The following is an 18119-nucleotide window of genomic DNA, read 5'->3' as shown; positions in this document are numbered from 1 at the left end:
ATTGAGCTTCATGTCAGGATCCATGCTCAGTGCAGAGATGGCTTGAGATTCTTGTCCCCTGCCCCTCTGCTCCTCTCTCTCTGCTTGCTCATGCTCTCTCTCTAAAATAAACATCTTAAAAAAAAAAAAAAGTAATTTTGGTATATTCATGCCATGGAATATTATTCAGCCCTAAAAAGGAATGAAGTACTGGCACATGCTACAACATGGATAACTCTCAAAAATATTATGCTTAGTGAAAAAAGCCAGACATAAAAGATTCCATTGTGTGAGTCTATATATATAAAATATCCCAAATAAGTGAATACAGATTGGTAACTGCCAGGGCCTGAAAGGAGGATTAGAGAAAAATTGCTTGATGGCTAAGAAATTTTATCTGAAGTATATGTTTTGCAACTAGATTGAGATAGTGATTGCACAACACTCCAAGTATATTAAATGACACTAAACTGTTCACTTTAATGTGGTTAATTTTATGTCCTGTGAATTTTACTTCAATAAATAAGCTGACTCTTGAACACAAGTTTGAATTGTGTGGGTCAACTTATACGCAGACTTTTTTTGATAACTACAATATAGTACTATAAATATATTTTCTCTTGATTTTCTTAATAAAATTTTATTTTCTCTAGCTTATTTTATTCTAAGAATACAATATATAATACATGTAACATGCAAAATAGTGTCAATCAACTCTTTATGTCACTCCTAAGGCTTCCAGTCAATAGTAGGTTATTAGTAGTTAAGTTTTGGAGGAGTCAAAGTTATACATGGATTTTCAACTGTGCAAGAAGGGGTGTCCACTCCCATTGTCCCCTTGTTGTTTAAGGATGAACTGCATTTTAAAATGCATATTGTAGGGATCCCTGGGTGGTGCAGCGGTTTGGCGCCTGCCTTTGGCCCAGGGCGCGATCCTGGAGACCCGGGATCGAATCCCACGTCGGGCTCCCGGTGCATGGAGCCTGCTTCTCCCTCTGCCTGTGTCTCTGCCTCTCTCTCTCTCTCTCTGTGACTATCATAAAAAAAATAAATAAATAAAAAATAAAATAAAATAAAATAAAATAAAATGCATATTGTAGAGATGCCTGGGCGGCTCAGTGGTTGAGCGTCTGCCTTTGGGTCAGGGCATGATCCTGGAGTCCTGGGATCGAGTCCTGCATCAGGCTCCCCACAGGGAGCCTGCTCTTCCCTCTGCCTGTCTCTGACTCTCTTTCTGTCTCTCATGAATAGATAAAATCTTTAAAAAAATAAATAAAATAAATAAAATGCATATTGTAGTCTCTAGAGTGACCACTAGAACAAAACAAAAAAAGGCACTTACTTAATAAGGCAATAGAGGAGATAAAATGGAATAGTAAAACAAAACAAAAACAAAAAAGTAATCCAAAAGAGCAGGAAAATTTGAATCAAAAGGTAAAAAGAGGGCAGCCCGGGTGGCTCAGCAGTTTAGCATCTGCCTTTGGCCCAGGGCGTGATCCTGGAGTCCCAGGATCGAGTCCCGCATCAGGCTAGCTGCATGGAGCTTGCTTCTCCCTCTGCCTGTGTCTCTGCCTCTCTCTGTCTCTCATGAATAAATAAATAAAATCTTAAAAAAAAAAAAAAAAGGTAAAAAGAACAGTTGGAACAGAAACAAATACAAAAATGGTAAATTTAAACTTAATCATTCTAATAACTACATTAAATATAAATGGTCTAAATCCACATTTTTCAAATAGTGACCAATAGTTATATGAGGCCACTGAGCAACTGAGTGATGGCTAGTCCAAATTGAGATGTGCTTCACTGTAAAATCACAAGATTTTGAAGACGAAAAAAAAATATCTTAATAACTTTATATTGATTACATGTTAACATAATACTTAAAATATACTGGGCTAAATCAAAAGCACTATGAAAATTTCTATGGTTTCTTTTTATTTTTTTGATATGAAAATTTAAGTGATATTCTTGGTTAAGATCTGTGGCTAACATATTTCTATTGGATAGTGCAAGTCCAAACACTGACAGACTGTTGAACTAAATTAAAAAGATACAACTATAAATTAATGTATACAGATAAAAGTAAAAGCTTGAAAAAGATATCACAAAAGGTCATCATAAGGAAGCTGAAATGGCTTTACTAATATCAAAGTATACTTCTGAACAAGGAATGTTAACAGGGATAAAGAGCCATTTCATAATGATAGCGGTCAATTAATCAAGAAGTCTTAAAAGTATATGTACTTTTAACAAAATTTCAAAATATAACAAGCAAAATACACAGAACTAAAGGGTCAATACACAAATCTACAATCACAGTTGGCAGTTTTAACCCCTTCCTCAGCTACTGGATAGAATAAGCAAAAAAGTATTGAAGAGCATAATTAATGAACTTGACCTAATGACTTTTCTAAAACACTGTACCCAAGAATTGTAGTTGTTTCTAAGCACACTTGCTACAGAAGAGAACTTAAGATGGACCATGAAGCAAGTATCAACAAATTTCAAAGGACTGAACTTGCACAGAGTATGTTGTTTACTAGCTATAAAACAGTATCAAAAAGATAACAGGGATTCTATTCTAGCTCCAGTTAAAATGGAATAAGCACATTCCCTTCTCCAAATCCCATTGAATATAGCTACTAAAAATGGACAGACTGCATGGTACAACTATCTGGGGACTCTGAAAAGTAAACAACAATAGGCAGATTGTGGAAGACTTCAATACACCACCAAATCAACAATGAATTTACCTTTTTTTTTTTTTAATTACTCTAATATCCACCAGCCTAGACTACAGCCTGAAACCCAAAAGGAAACAAAAATAGATCCAGGTGTAGGCAAAGATAGATCCAGGAAAAGCCCTCTAGTTTTGGCCCAAGGAGTGTAAAAGGGTATTTAACACTCAGATAAAAAGGTGGAAAACTTCCATCTTTCTTTAAAGTTCTCTCTACTGCCTCCAACCAATCCCAGGATGAAAGCCATTGTAAAAGAAGGGGCCCTTGGGAGCCTAAAACTCTGAAGTAAGGAAACTCTCTTTGTTCAAAGGAGCTGTAATCCTAAAGGGCTGAGGTGAAACCTCATTGTTTCTTTTCCCTCTTTATCCTCCTATCACTTAGCCCCAGATACAGTGACATATTCAAGTTGCAAAGCAGATTTTTTAAAAGCTCCAGTTTTCTGGGTTTGAAATAGGGAATCTTAAAGAACTAGATAGTACTGAGACGATCATGGAGAGGAAGGAGCTCAGGAAAGCAAGCCCATAAAATAATTTATGAACTAAACTATGCTCACTTGCAAGTTTCACATATGTGGATATGTCCCAAAGCAGCAAGCCACAGACTCTAAGAACTGAACTACAAAAAAAAGAAGAAGAAGAAGAAGAAGAAGAAGAAGAAGAAGAAGAAGAAGAAGAAGAAAGAAGAAGAAGAAAGAAGGAAGAAGGAAGAAGAAAGAAGAAAGAAGAAAGAAGAAGAACTGAACTACAAGATAGACTACCATCCAGATCACAGACTGGCCACTGACTGGCATACACATAGAAGACTTCAATAGCAATGCAAAGGCTTTAAAAATGGAATAGACTTTGAGATCATACCCCCACAGAAGGCTGTTTGGACTTGTAGACTGAATTCAACTGGGTTGTGAGAGCCTACTAAAACAAAAACATATACATTTTCAATAGGATATAAACAAAATTCAGAGTCATATAATATTTTAAAATTTCCAGGATACAACCCCAAAATTACATAGTATACAAAAAAAAAAGAGGGTAATCTCAGTTTATCATCAAGATGCCAATTCTAAACTGACACAAATGTTGGAATTACCTTTAGAGACAAAGACTTCAACTATTATAAAACTGTTCCAATATCAAAAGGTAAACACTCTTGAAAGAAATATAAAAATCGAGGGATCCCTGGGTGGCGCAGCGGTTTGGCACCTGCCTTTGGCCCAGGGCACGATCCTGGAGACCCGGGATCGAATCCCACATCAGGCTCCCGGTGCATGGAGCCTGCTTCTCCCTCTGCCTGTGTCTCTGCCTCTCTCTCTCTCTTTGTGTGTGACTATCATAAATAAATAAAAATTTAAAAAAAAAGAAATATAAAAATCGAAAGTCTCAGCAAAGAAATAATAGATATACCATAGAACCAGATGGAAATCTAGAAGCCAAAAACAACCGAAATTCCAAAACTCATTGGATAAACTCAATAGCAGAAGATTACAGACCAATACTCCCTAAGAAATACAGGTAAAAATTCTACACAAAATACAAATAAAAATTCAGCACTCAGCCATCAAAAAGGAAAGAAGGAAGGAAGGAAGGAAGGAAGGAAGGAAGGAAGGAAGGAAGGAAGGAAGGAAGGAAGGAAAGAAAAAGAAAGAAAGAAAGAAAGAAAGAAAGAAAGAAAGAAAGAAAGAAAGAAAGAAAAAGAAAGAAAGAAGAAAGAAGAAAGAAAGAAAGAAAGAAAGAAAGAAAGAAAGAAAGAAAGAAAGAAAGAAAGAGAGAGAGAGAGAAATCTTGGGCAGCCCCGGTGGCGCAGCGGTTTAGCGCTGCCTGCAGCCCAGGGTGTGATCCTGGAGACCTGGGATCGAGTCCCACATCAGGCTCCCTGCATGGTGCCTGCTTCTCCCTCTGCCTGTGTCTCTGCCTCTCTCTCTCTCTAGCTGTGTCTCTATGAATAAATTGTAAAAAATCTTAAAAAAAAAAAAGAAAGAAAATCTTGTCATTTGCATGATGTGGATGGAACTAGATATTATGCTAAGCAGGTAAGTCAATCAAAGAAAGACAATTATCATAGGATCTCCCTCATATGTGGAATTTAAGCAACAAAACAAAGGATCATAGGGGAAGAGAAGAGAAAATAAAACAAGATGAAATCAAGGGGATCCCTGGGTGGCTCAGCGGTTTGGCGCTTGCCTTTCGCCCAGGGTGTGATCCTGGAGACCCGGGATCGAGTCCCATGTCAGGCTCCAGGCATGGAGCCTGCTTCTCCCTCCTCCTGCCTCTCTCTGTCTCTGCCTCTCTCTCTATCATAAATAAATAAATCTTTAAAAAAAAAAAAACAAAAAAACAAGAAATCAGAGAGGGAGACAAATCATAAGAGACTCTTAATCATAGGAACAAACTGAGTGTCGCTGGAGGGGCAAGGGGATTGGGTAATTGGGTGATAGACATTAAGGAGGGCACATGGTGTAATGAGCACTGGATATTATGTAAGACTGATGAATCACTGGCCTCTACCTCTGAAACCAATAAACATTATGTTAACTAAGTAAATTTCATTTTTTAAATAAATAAATAAAACAAAAAAACCCAGGAACATACAAAAAAAAAAAAAAAACATATGTACAACATACCCATGATGTATGGTTATATACATCAATGACCAAATGGGATTTACCCCAGGAATGCAAGTGTGGCTACTCAGATTCCTAAAGGTGTTCTAACGCCTGTCTCCCTGTCTTTGTGGTACCTGATTGCACATCTTCCCCTTTAGTTCCATGAGTTGAGTTATCTCTGTGCCCTAAAATAGTTGCCTCTTCTTGCTTAAGGGGGGAATGATACAATCTGTTACACGAAACAAAAAGTACTTGATGAAGACAGAAATATAATTCTAAAATGAGTACTATCCCCAGAGTAGACACCATGGGAAGCTTATTCCAATGATGCCATCAATGCTTGAAATTTTTTTAATTTAAGCCTTCCAAAATGACTAGATTAACTTCATGAAAACAAAACCAGTCCTGCCTTTAAGATGATTATAATTTAGTAAATAATTAGATTTAAAGATTTAGCTACCACATTAATATTTATAAAAACACTGGAAAACACTAAATAAATTAAAATTTAAAATGTAAAATATTATGTTTGCTATCATTATTGTTAAATCATATAAACTCACACTTTTTATATAATCCCTGGATGCCTAGGCCAGTGCTGTACACATAACAAAAGTGTTCAAGAAATCCCTGGTGAAATGAACTGTTGAACTATCATGACAACTGAGAGGAAATGTGATACTAACCCAGGAGAAAAGACATCAGGTTCTGGTGCAGACTTATCCTCAAATCAACTGTAAGTTCTTGGGCAATTCGCTAATTTCCATGCACCTCAGCTTCTCCACTGATAAAATGGAATAGATTAAAATATTCCTGACAGTACCTTGCAGCAATTCCATAATTCTGTGGTTTATTTAAGCCCATCAACAACACTTCTAATATTGAATTCTTTTTCTTTAATACAGATTTTTCTTAGGAATTATTACATTCACCACAAAATCTGGACTAAAGAGTTCAAAATCCCTTTAAACAGTAAGGTGAAGGGGAAGTAAGATAGTAGCTCCTGATGCTTATTTAGAACTACTAAAATTCAAACATGGATGCTTTCTAAAATAATTTTTATTCATTATTATCTATTAAGCATGCAATTAGTCAAATATAACACTGATAAACTAGAATTTTGAACAAACAAATGCTTTAAAATTCTAATAACTATGCATAAGCAGTAAATTATTCTTACTTGAATTTCTACTGCTGTGTAGCACAGAGTTACTAAGTACATAATTACATAAGAGAATCACCCTACTTCCAAAGGAGCCATTCCAGTGAATTGTGTAAATAATATGCTTTAAAAAAACATAACCTCCTCACATGTGAATTTAGATTTACCAGATATGGAGTAGCTGTGTACCTGTGAGACTAGAACATTGTCTTTAAAAGGCCTTCCTAATTATGAATTTACCAGAGAGACTAGAATGACCCAAAGCAAATTAATATAGACTTCTTTTCATAACTTTCTATAAAAACACTGTCACTAGTCTGTTTCAGTAAACAAAACAAAAGCTCTTAAAAGTCACTGGCTTGAGGGGATCCCTGGGTGACTCGGTGGTTTAGCGCCTGCCTTCTGCCCAGAGCATGATCCTGGAGTCCCAGGATCGAGTCCTGTGTCCGGCTCCCTGCATGGAGTCTGCTTCTCCCTTTGCCTGTGTCTCTGCCTCTCTCTCTGTGTCTTTCATGAATAAATAGATAGAATCTTAAAAAAAAAAAAAAAAAAAAAAGTCACTGGCTTGGGCAGCCCAGGTGGCTCAGCGGTTTCACACTGCCTTCAGCCCAGGGCCTGATTCTAGAGACCTGGGATCGAGTCCTACGTCAGGCTCCCTGCATGGAGCCTGGTTCTCCCTCTGCCTGTGTCTCTGCCTCTCTCTCTCTCTCTGTGCTCTCAGGAATAAATAAATAAAATCTTTAAAAAAAAAAAAAAAAGAAAGTCACTGGCTTGAGAGAACTCCAGAGTAGAAGACTATAGTCAAATTTTTCTAACATGGGCAGCCCCAGTGGCTCAGCGGTTTAGCACCACCTTCAGCTTGGGGTGTGATCCTGGAGACCCGGGATCGAGTCCCACATCAGGCTCCCTGCATGGTGCCTGCTTCTCTCTCTGGCTGTATCTCTGCCTCTCTGTGTGTGCGTGTGTCTCTCATGAATAAATAAATATAAAATCTTTAAAAACAAAACAAAAAAAAAAACCCACAAATTTTTCTAACATTGACATTCTGGTTTTCTTTAATTACCAAATAATTTTTGTTTTCCTCTCATTTATATCAATATAACAAATCTTAAATATTTGGTCTGTAGCTGATCTTACTGTGAGATTGCTTAACTTGAAACTAAGAACAATTTTGTTTTTTTTTTTTAAATCACATAAAATATTCAACATTAGCAGGCAGCAGGGTATCATAATACCTAGATGCCACATGTTTTCTGTACTGAAAAAGTCATTTTTAATACCCATCTACAGGAAATCAACCAACTTAGTAAACAAATTTATGCATGCAGCCAGGTGTTATCTTTATTCTCCCCATAACAGAACAAAAAGTAAGGATGTTCACTTACATTTCTTACATTTTCTTTGCTACATTATTAAAAATCACCTTATGCTAAGTAAAAAGAATTCCTCTATTTCTGTAGTCCTCATTTACTCACTAAGAGTAAAACTGCAATTACCTCAGATTAAGTTTTACAAACTCCTCTCCTATACCTGTACTTAAAGACCTTTTAAATCATGCCACAAAGAAATTATTTGGTTATACTGGAATTCCATTGAATTGAATTAAATTCAAGTCAAATCCCATTGTAATTAACTCTTGAGACTGTCCAAATTATTTTTTTGCCCTAGAATGTACTGCATTAAATATTATTTGAAATAACAGGCCACCAGTTAAGGGCTAGGAATCATGGGGTTAACACAATTTTTGATGATGTGGGTTTGGCCTATACAAATTTCAAATGACTGCAGCGCTCACTGGAAGGGTTAGGCTTTATATATTTCTGGGAGAGAGAAGGAGGGAAGAATAAGGGAGAGGAATGGTAGGGGAAAGGGAAAAAGGGGTGGAGGAAGAAAGGAAAGAAAAGGCTTGATTGTAACTAGAGAAGTAAAGAGTTGAAGCAGTCTGCCATCTTGAAGAAAAACATTTGTAACACTTCCTTTCCAGTATGGATCTATGACTCAACCGAGGCTGTGCCATGTTAATAATCCACACATATCAAGGCAGACTGGCTGCCGTGTGAGCAACAAGAGCTCTTATCCCTCGCTTGGCACGCAAAAAAAGCCACAGAGTAAAATCCTTTAATTGGGAGGTCAGGGGAGAGGAGACAAACCCTCACACTTCCAGATTATCCCCCTCTCTACAGATGTGTTTGCTCTAATAATGAGTTCAAAAGGATAACTATTTGGAGCTTTCTTCTTAGCTAAGAGGGAAACTCTGCTCATGAAAAGGTACCCAGATACCAAACAGTATTTCAGTGACTGCAAATCAAGTATCCCAGCCTTCTTGGGTACTCCTTAATTTAACTTTTGTGTAGGGGTAGAGAAAAGAAAATTACTTGCTCATTAGAAAGAAAGTAAAAGACTACATAAATAAATGTAGGCATATTACACCCGACTTCCTAGGCACCACAGACCAGCAGAGAAGAAACTTGTTTTCAGCACTGTGTTTACTCCACTATTTGCAAATGGCTGGCTGATTGGCAGCTACAATATATGAAAATAAATAACCATTTCAAAGATCAAGTATCCTGTTCCCTGGTAAGTAACAAAAATGAAGATTATCTACCCTCCCCATTCAGTTTATGGAATTTAGCAGAATAGGTTTACTGGCTACTTGATTGCTTGATGTGTTATAAGGACATTTTCTGTGATGGTGTGGTTATTATTTAGGTTAGATCAGAAATTCCCCTTCCTCTCAGGACATCAGTATTAAGAATTACATATTCACAAAAAGGATCCAAAATGAATATTTCTGAAGCAAGTGAAATGTGACAAGAAACTGTGAAATGGGGAGTGATGAATATACCTAATATTTTTTTTCTTCCAGGAAAATAAAGTACCCAATCTTACAATCCAATTTATCACAAGCCAAGACACAAATCAGTAAGTCTCAAATGTACAACCTGATGGTACTGCCCACTTTAAGACACCAATCTAAAAATCAGTGCATCAGATTTTAATAGAATACATTTTACATATTTACAAAGAAACCTTGAAAAACGTCTGTTCCAAGATAAGTTAAGAGAAAGGGAGGTTCAAATTCATGGGATACCTCCCAGTGGTATTATGGTCTCTAAGCACAACGGGATATGGGCACTTATGTTCCACTTTCATTTTCAAACTCCTTTACGAAATGTTAGCTAACTTGTTGATGGAGTCATTAAAGGGCTTGCTATATCTGAACCATTTAATAACTGAAGTTGTCTGATCTATATCACATGAGTCATACATGACCTCCTACTATTAAGTAACAGCAGAATGGGATGCGTATTTTACAAATCTTTCAAAACAAACAAAAAAACCCTAGCTCTCTCTTCTTTCCTGCCATCTTTTCCTGCTTTTTATTTTTTTAAAAAAGATTTTATTTATTCATGAGAGACACAGAGAGACAGAGACACAGGCAGAGGGAGGAGAAGCAGGCTCCATGCAAGGAGACTGATATGGGACTTGATCCCGGGAATCCAGGATCACGTCCTGAGCCGAAGGCAGACGCTCAACCGTTGAGCCACCCAGGTGTCCCTTTTTCTGCTTTTTAAAAAGAGGTTCCTTCCATATGCCTATATGAAGGAACAGATTTTGATTAGTCAGGCAAAATTGGGCAATGCTTAAAGTACAGAGCTTATTTATGAAAACCAAGGAAATTAACATTAATATTTGGATTGTGACTGAAAATAATAGATTACTTATGGTCAATATTATCTCTCATAACTGACTTATATTCACACTACAACACAAGAACATTAAATATAAAAACCTCTACAAAAGGTCAAAAGGGTAATGGCATTAGTGTACTCAGGTTCAGGTAGTATTTGACTATTTGCAATTAAATATAGACAAAAATACAGGTATTTCGACACTGCAGTTTTTAGATAAGGCCCTTAGTTTTACAGGTATTTATAGCATGTGCCCAGTCTTGCAGAACTCCATCTTCCTGCACCTCATTTGTAACATAAACTGCTCTTAAACCACTTTAATACATTGTTACTGAGATACTTCTTTGACACAGTACCTACCACACAGCAGATCGATACTCTAATACAGAGATGCCAATTCCATTACCACAAAAATCTGTGCAAGCAGCCAGATGCTGAACAAAGAGTACGGCTTTCCTCAGCTTTATTCCTAACATGTCTCCACTTTACCATGATGAAATATTTTGCTATGGTGGGCAACTAGAAGTTAGGAAAGAAATAATGGCATTTAAAATAACAATTAAGAAGCTTTGATTACAGAGAAAGTTTGAAAGATATAGCTAAAATAAATTTCTCCACACCTACAGGATGCTTATCATGTATCATCAAACCCATCTGTTCATCTACAATCATGCTGCACTTGATGCTTTACAAACTGCCACGACATTAGGTGTTTATGCCACAGTTCAACACAAGACTAAAATGATACAGAGAGGGGTTATGGAAAAGGATGGAAATAAAGTCCTGGGTAAGAAACGGGGGAAAAGGAAAACACTCTACTATTCTTTCAAAAAAACCACTTTCAGTAACAAAATTTCGACTTCAACTTCTAAATTTGCTACCAAAAAATCTTTATTCACAAACTTCTCATATAGCTATTACATTTATCTTCCTTTAGACCATCATTATGATTTGAGGCAATAAAAGGGAGTTGAAATATCATTAGAAAGGACAGGTATCTGTCTACATGCAGTGGTACTAGCAACTTGTGGCACCAGAGGGATTTAACTTTTGTCTAAAACCAATTCTCGCTGTCTTTTCTTACACTATTTACTTCCAATGGACTAATGCTGCAATACATCCTTTCTAGACTAGCTTTAATCATTTTCACAACTATGGTTGCTATGACAACAGGATACAGCTTATCTGTGCTGTTTTCATTTTCCCCATCTGAGTTGCCATAACAACATAATTATTTTCCTTTTCTCCAATATGTGACAACTTTATTTTAGTATTGTAATCTTAAGAACACTAGATTTCCCCATGAAAAAAGTGAATAATAGAATTTATAAGAATTTTATTTAGGGATGCCTGGGTGGCTCAGTTGTTGAGCATCTTCTGCCTTTGGCTCAGGGCATGATCCCAGAGTCCTGGGATAGAGTCCCACATTGGGCTCTCTGCATGGAGCCTGTTTCTCCTTCTGCCTATGTCTCTGCCTCTCTCTGAATAAATAAAATCCTAAAAAAATTTTATTTAAATAATACCGAATTTTAAAATCTTTCGAGGTGTTATTTTGATATTTTTATCATAGGAAAACAAACAACATTAAAAACCTTGATATCTGCTGAAATCTAAAGACTGTCTGCCATTAGTAGTGACTTTCATACAGACTTCCACAAAAAACAACATCATCATGATTATGAGCTGCGGGAAAGTGTCCATTAATTAATACCTGTCCCAAGTAGATCAAGAATGAAGATAGTTCTACACCACCTACCTTGCTGTGGTAATCCCACATCAATTGGTATGAATACATCAGCTTGGAGTAGCGGGCTTTATACTATGTAAGCTATACTTAAAAATCTTTTTACTTCTTATCAAAGGTTTTCTATGATAGTAGAATCCTGCTTCAGTTCAAATTCTTTTAGAGTATAAATTGAGTATTTATAAAAACTCACATTCATACTAAAGATAAAAACATTTATTGGGACACCTGGGTGGCTCAGCGGTTGAGCGTCTGCCTTTGGCTCAGAGTGTGATCCCATGGTCCCAGGATCGAGTCCCACATCGGGCTCCCTGCATGGCGCCTGCTCCTCCCTCTGCCTACGTCTCTGCTTCTCTGTGTCTCTAATGAATAAATAAAATCTTTAAAAAGGGGGGGGGGGGACATTTATTATTCTAAACCAACAACGTAAAATTTTAAGTATTTTGGCTAATGGGCCACCATCTCCATTACTAGGACCATCATGCTGGGACATGAAAGTATGTTTTTAAAAAACCCAATTGTTATAAACCCTTTGTTGTACTAGTATTTGCTATAACAGGACTTTGTATATGCAAAAGGTTATCTTAATTTAATAGCTTACATCACTAAGTTCAGATCTTTTAGCCCCTTGATCAGGTGACAAAGATATACTAAAAAACTTCTCCCACAGCATAAACATCCATGATTATCCATGAATATATATACATATTTATTACTTACAAACAAAACATGGAAATATTACTATTTAAGGAGAAAATATGCAAATGTTACTAAATTCTCCTTTAGTTCCCTACAGGCATATAAAAGATTATTTATAATATTATAGTATTTTTACAGGATAGATTTCACATATTAATGTAACAAGACACTTTAATGTTGATCACAGCTGAGATAATTTAACAAATTTTGTAGTTTGCAATGATCTAAAAGATAGAATTATTTAACTAAACCTGTGGATCAGAAGAAAACTTAGTCTTTCATAGTACAATCATTTTCTTAAGTTCATTTTTCAAAGGAAAAAATCCACTATTTACCTAAACTCTGAAATAACAATTTAACAATTTGGTTTTTAGCCACCTTTTTTTTTAAGGACTATAGGTGACAGAGTCTGCAAATGTTAAGAGCAAAAATGATTGGCTCAAGATCTTTCCTTTAAAATCCTTTCCAATAAGGAAAACTCCAAGACAATGATAATGAAAATAAAGCCACTGGAGCAACAGTGGGGTTACACTGCCTACAAGAGAAGTTCAAGAAGGGGTAGGAACAGCATAGAAGCTGAAAAAAAGAGAGACTAGCACAAAATAGATTCCAATCTAAGTGAACTGGTTAGACCCTCTAATGAAAATTAAACAAGCAAACTGGGCTAAAATCATATATGACATGCCATCTCTCTCCAACCCAGCTTTCTTCTTTCCTTAAATTGTTTTACTGGTAGGGAACCTCAAGAAAATCCTCCTTTGCAAAGCCTACACAACCCTAAGACATGCTATCTTCCAATGACTTCCAAGTTAGCTGAAGACAGTAGGTCCTAGGCTGTAAGCAAGATGATATAATTTTATTAGACTGTAATAATGTGAATTTAGGCACTAATGCTGTTCAAATCATGTGTCTCAAAACTGGATTGTTGTGATGCACTTTGACAGAATCAGTGAATTATTTGTGCATGTGTAGCCTGGCATTTTTGGCAAAAGCTATGACTCATCCAGAATATCCCTTAAAAGAAAGCCTTTGGCTTCATCTCCAGGGCAGTCGGCTATGAGCTGACATGCATTCAGATCTGTGCTACTGCTGTTACACCTGCTGGAACTCACTGGTGGAATTGCTATTCCTGCCCTGATCTGACATGTCTAGCCATGTACTCCATGGGGACTTACAGGCTACTGGGACATGCCCCTACCACTCTTCTCAGGAATGTGTTGTACCCTGTCAAGAGTGGTAAGAATTTTAACCCTTACTCCGTCTGGGCTAGGGACTTCCTTATTTCTCCTCTCTGCTCCTAAAGAAAGAGGTAGTTTGCTTTCGTTTTACTCATAACTAAGTCTATGATCTCTATGTGTTTTGCGGAAAGGAGATTAGAGGAAGAACCTGCTTTTAGCTTTACCTTTGATACTAGGTAACTGAGTCTTTAAAGAGACAAAAGCTCTTATCTCAGGAATAAACTAGTGCCCATTATTAGAAGCAAAGTGGAATTCACAAGCCCAGCCAGTTGTCTGCTGCAAAAAGTACAAAAGTGTAAGAATTTCATATAAGTGTAAGAGATCTATATGTACTCTCTCTCATGCTCCAAGATATAACGCAGTGATTTCTAAAGTTCTTCCAAATAGAACTGAGATGAAAATATCTCCCTTTGTCCCACTAAACAATGTCCATATTCCATAAAATCTTTAGTTATTAAAGTCTTGGAATAAAGGAAGACCTAGGTACAAAATCCTAGCCATACAGTTAGTTTTAGAAGGACATACTATACAATGTAGTATACTGGTAATGCTTCTTCTAAGGATTAGTTTTCTCATTCAAGTGCCTTTCAATGATGTATGAAATTTGAAGAGAATGTGAAAAACGGCAAAGAACTCAATTCTGCCACAATTAGGCCAGTTGTTTCCCAAAGTGAGTTGTACACATGCCAGGTGATAAGCAAGATAATCCTTTCAGATCCCTTCAGAAGGGAAAGGAGGTTTTTATTCAAATTAATTTAGCTTTAAAAAAATATCTTGATTTTTATAATATAGATTGACACTAGTTCCCTCATTTGATCTGATGTTAGATGCTCAAATGTAACTTGTAAACTGGGAAAGAAGGGAGACTGGGAGTCCACAACACAAACAGGTTGGAAAGAGTGCCCCCCCCAACTCCCATTTATTCTCTTTTAACATACTGCAAAAAACTGTAGTGCTCAGGATTTAAGAATATAAGAAGAAAAGAAAAGAAAAGAAAAAAGAAAAGAGAAGAGAATAAAAGAAAAGAAAAAAGAAGAAAGAAAGAAAGAAAGAAAGAAAGAAAGAAAGAAAGAAAGAAAGAAAGAAGAAAGAAAATAATCTAGTGTTAAATAAACTGTCAAGTGATCCTCTAATTCCTTGCAGGAGCCCTTCACTAGTCACTTTACAAGATAAAAATACTATACTAACCATACATGAAAAAAGTGAGCCAAAGACAATATCAAAGTAACCATCTAAAATATGAATTTATGTACACTATTTATATGCATGTATATACACTACTCACAATTTATATCCAGAAAGTATATATAATGCACATACCCTGCTGTAAGTATATATACTGTGCCTTGATATAATAGCTAATGATAGTAATGCATGAATACAATTTGCAATTTGTAACTTAACAAATAAAAATACCTAACGATGGGTACTCAAAATTATTTTCTGGTTAGGCCATTGTTCTAAATAACAAGATACTTGGATTTATTTATTTTTAATTGCGATATAATTAACATATAACATTGTATAAGTTTAAGATCTACAAAATATTGATGAGACTTTTTATATTGCAATATGACTTCCATTGTAGTGTTAGCTAACACCTCTCCTCACATAACTATCAATTCTCACATAATTATCATGTCTTCTGCAGAAGCAGGAACAATTAAGATCACTTGGATTTGTTTTTAAAGAATTTAGCAAAATAAGGCACATGTCAACCTTGCCATTTCTATAGAGTCCCTGAATCAGTTCCAACTTACACCTGGTGAACAAGAAGGGGTACTACTTTGTGATGCTTGAACTAGGAGGGCTGAAATCATGCTAAAAAACAAAGGTAATTTTCCTTTTGGTATTAATCATAACAATTGACTCAGGACAATGTGGGCAGTACCATGTTTTAGTATTATAAATTCCATTTGCTAGCAAATTAGGTCTTTAGTTCCAAAGACCGAGATGTTTCAAATGATTAGTCTCTAGTTCCAAAGGGTAGTATCTTTATACACTTCAAAATAATAAATTTCAAAAAAGTAGTTCTCCCACTTGAATACACTTCTAATCCAAAAATATGTTCCAAGGGCTTCAAATTACATGATTTTCCAAACCTAATTCTTCAAGTATTATTTTATTTAAGAATTTATTAAGTATTATTAAGTATATATTAAGTATTTATTTTATTTAAGATTTTATTTATTTATTGATGATAGTCACAGAGAGAGAGACAGAGAGGCAGAGACACAGACAGAGGGAGAAGCAGGCTCCATGCAGAGAGCCCAACGTGGGATTCGATCCCAGGTCTCCAGGATCGCGCCCCGGGCCAAAGGCAGGTGCAAAACCGCTGCGCCACCCAGGGATCCCTATTATTTTAATCTAACCTAATTCCTCAAGTGTTATAATATTTTTTTTAAAGATTTTATTTATTTATTCATAGAGACACAGAGAGAGAGAGAAGCAGAGAGAGAAGCAGGCTCCATGCAGAGAGCCTGACGTGGGACTTGATCCAGGGTCTCCAGGATCATGCCCTGGGCTGCAGGTGGCGCTAAACTGCTGCGCCACCGGGGCTGCCCAAATGTTATAATATTTAATAGATAAAAAGGTTCCAAAAAAAAAAAAAAAAAGTTCCAGAACAAACAGAAACTAAAAAACTTAAAGTATTTAATATTTTCTTAATATTTTATACGGCAGGAGCTATAGTTGGCATATAGGATAAATAGTGACTTCAAGTTGTTTTAAATATAAATCAGATTGTATGCCATATCAAGAAATCCTGGTTATATACAGATAGTTTCAGGAAAATTTCTTTAGGCAAAATGTTCATTAAAACTTTAATAATCAGGGATGCATGGGTGCCTCAGCTGTTGAGCGTCTGCCTTTGGCTCAGGGTGTGATCCCGGGACCCCGGGATCGAGTCCTACATCAGGCTCCCTGCATGGAATCTGCTTCTCCCTCGGCCTGTGTCTTTTACCTCTCTCTCTGTATCTCTCATGAATAAATAAAATCTTAAAAAAAAAAAAAACTTTAATAATCAAGAGTACAGTTTCTCAATATGATGTAGAACCATTTATATTTACCTCTTTTCACACAAGCATCCAAATACACATTTGAATTACCCACATCACTTCAAAAGTATAAAGTTACTGTGTTCTACCTGATGTGATCACTTGAAAAATGTTTGGAAGTTGCTAGGGACAGAAAAATTAGAAAAGAGATAGTATATAAATCATTGCAAGTGTTTTATTTTTTTTTAAAGATGGATAGATTGATTGATTGATTATTTATTTATTTATTTATTTATTTATTTATTTATGGTGTGGGCGGGGCAGAGACACAGGCAGAGGGAGAAGCAGGCTCCATGCAGGGAGCCCGAAGCGGGACTCGATCCTGGGACTCCAGGATCGCACCCCAGGCCAAAGGCAGGCGCTAAACCACTGAGCCAACCAGGGATCCCCTGTTTTATTTTTTTTTTAAGATTTTATTTATTTATTCATGAGAGACAGAGAAAGAGAGAGGCAGAGACACAGGCAGAGGGAGAAGCAGGCTCCATGCAGGGAACCTGATGTGGGATTCGATCCCTGGTCTCCAGGATCACACCCTGGGCTGAAGGTGGAGCTAAACCACTGAGCCATCCAGGCTGCCCCCTTACAAGTATTTTTAAAAATAAATAAATATATAAATGAAGTTCAAAAAAGTGGTCATGTAGGGTGACAGGATTTTAAAATTTTTACTTTCTCAAATCTGTTCTAATGCCTTGAAAAAAGCAAAAGAAAGCTCATTTATCAAAAGTTATATGGGACATCAAAACTAAAGCGGTAATATCAAGACTTATTTACTCTGAGGAGTCTAAAATAGACTTCATGAGGTAGGATGGGCTATTTACCATTACCTCCATTTTAGAAGATGAGAAATATGGAATATAAATGATTTTATACATATTTATTTGCTGCCTAACATGTGCCATGCACTGAGATATACTGGAGGGCAAAACAATTAAAACTTTACCTGCATGTAGTTTATTTTCTTGTTGAAACAACAATGGAAGAGAATTTGCTTTAGATAGGATAGTCTCTAAGGAGCTGACATCTGAACTAAGACACAAAAGATACAATAAGGATTTAAGTAAAAAACCAGGGTCAAAGAAAACAGTAAATTAAAACGCTTTACAGTTGTCTTGCCAAGAGTTTGGCAAAATGCCAGTGTAACTAGACCATAATTGAAGAGTGGTAGTACTGACATTAGATAGTGAAAGAGGTAGGTAGAACCAGATCTGCCTG

General features: G+C 36.4%; 1 protein-coding gene across 11 annotated transcripts in view; it reads right to left on the bottom strand.

The window, feature by feature from the left end:
- The window catches only part of BTRC (beta-transducin repeat containing E3 ubiquitin protein ligase), a 184773-nt gene that overhangs the window by 133479 nt on the left and 33175 nt on the right, over positions 1-18119 (bottom strand). The gene's annotated exons all lie outside the window — the stretch shown is intronic.

This window comes from Vulpes vulpes, chromosome 15 (assembly GCF_048418805.1).
Source record: "Vulpes vulpes isolate BD-2025 chromosome 15, VulVul3, whole genome shotgun sequence".
NCBI classification, from domain to species: Eukaryota; Metazoa; Chordata; class Mammalia; order Carnivora; family Canidae; genus Vulpes; species Vulpes vulpes.
Note: the sequence above shows the minus strand (reverse complement) of the source record. Positions and strands in the feature narration are given on the sequence as shown.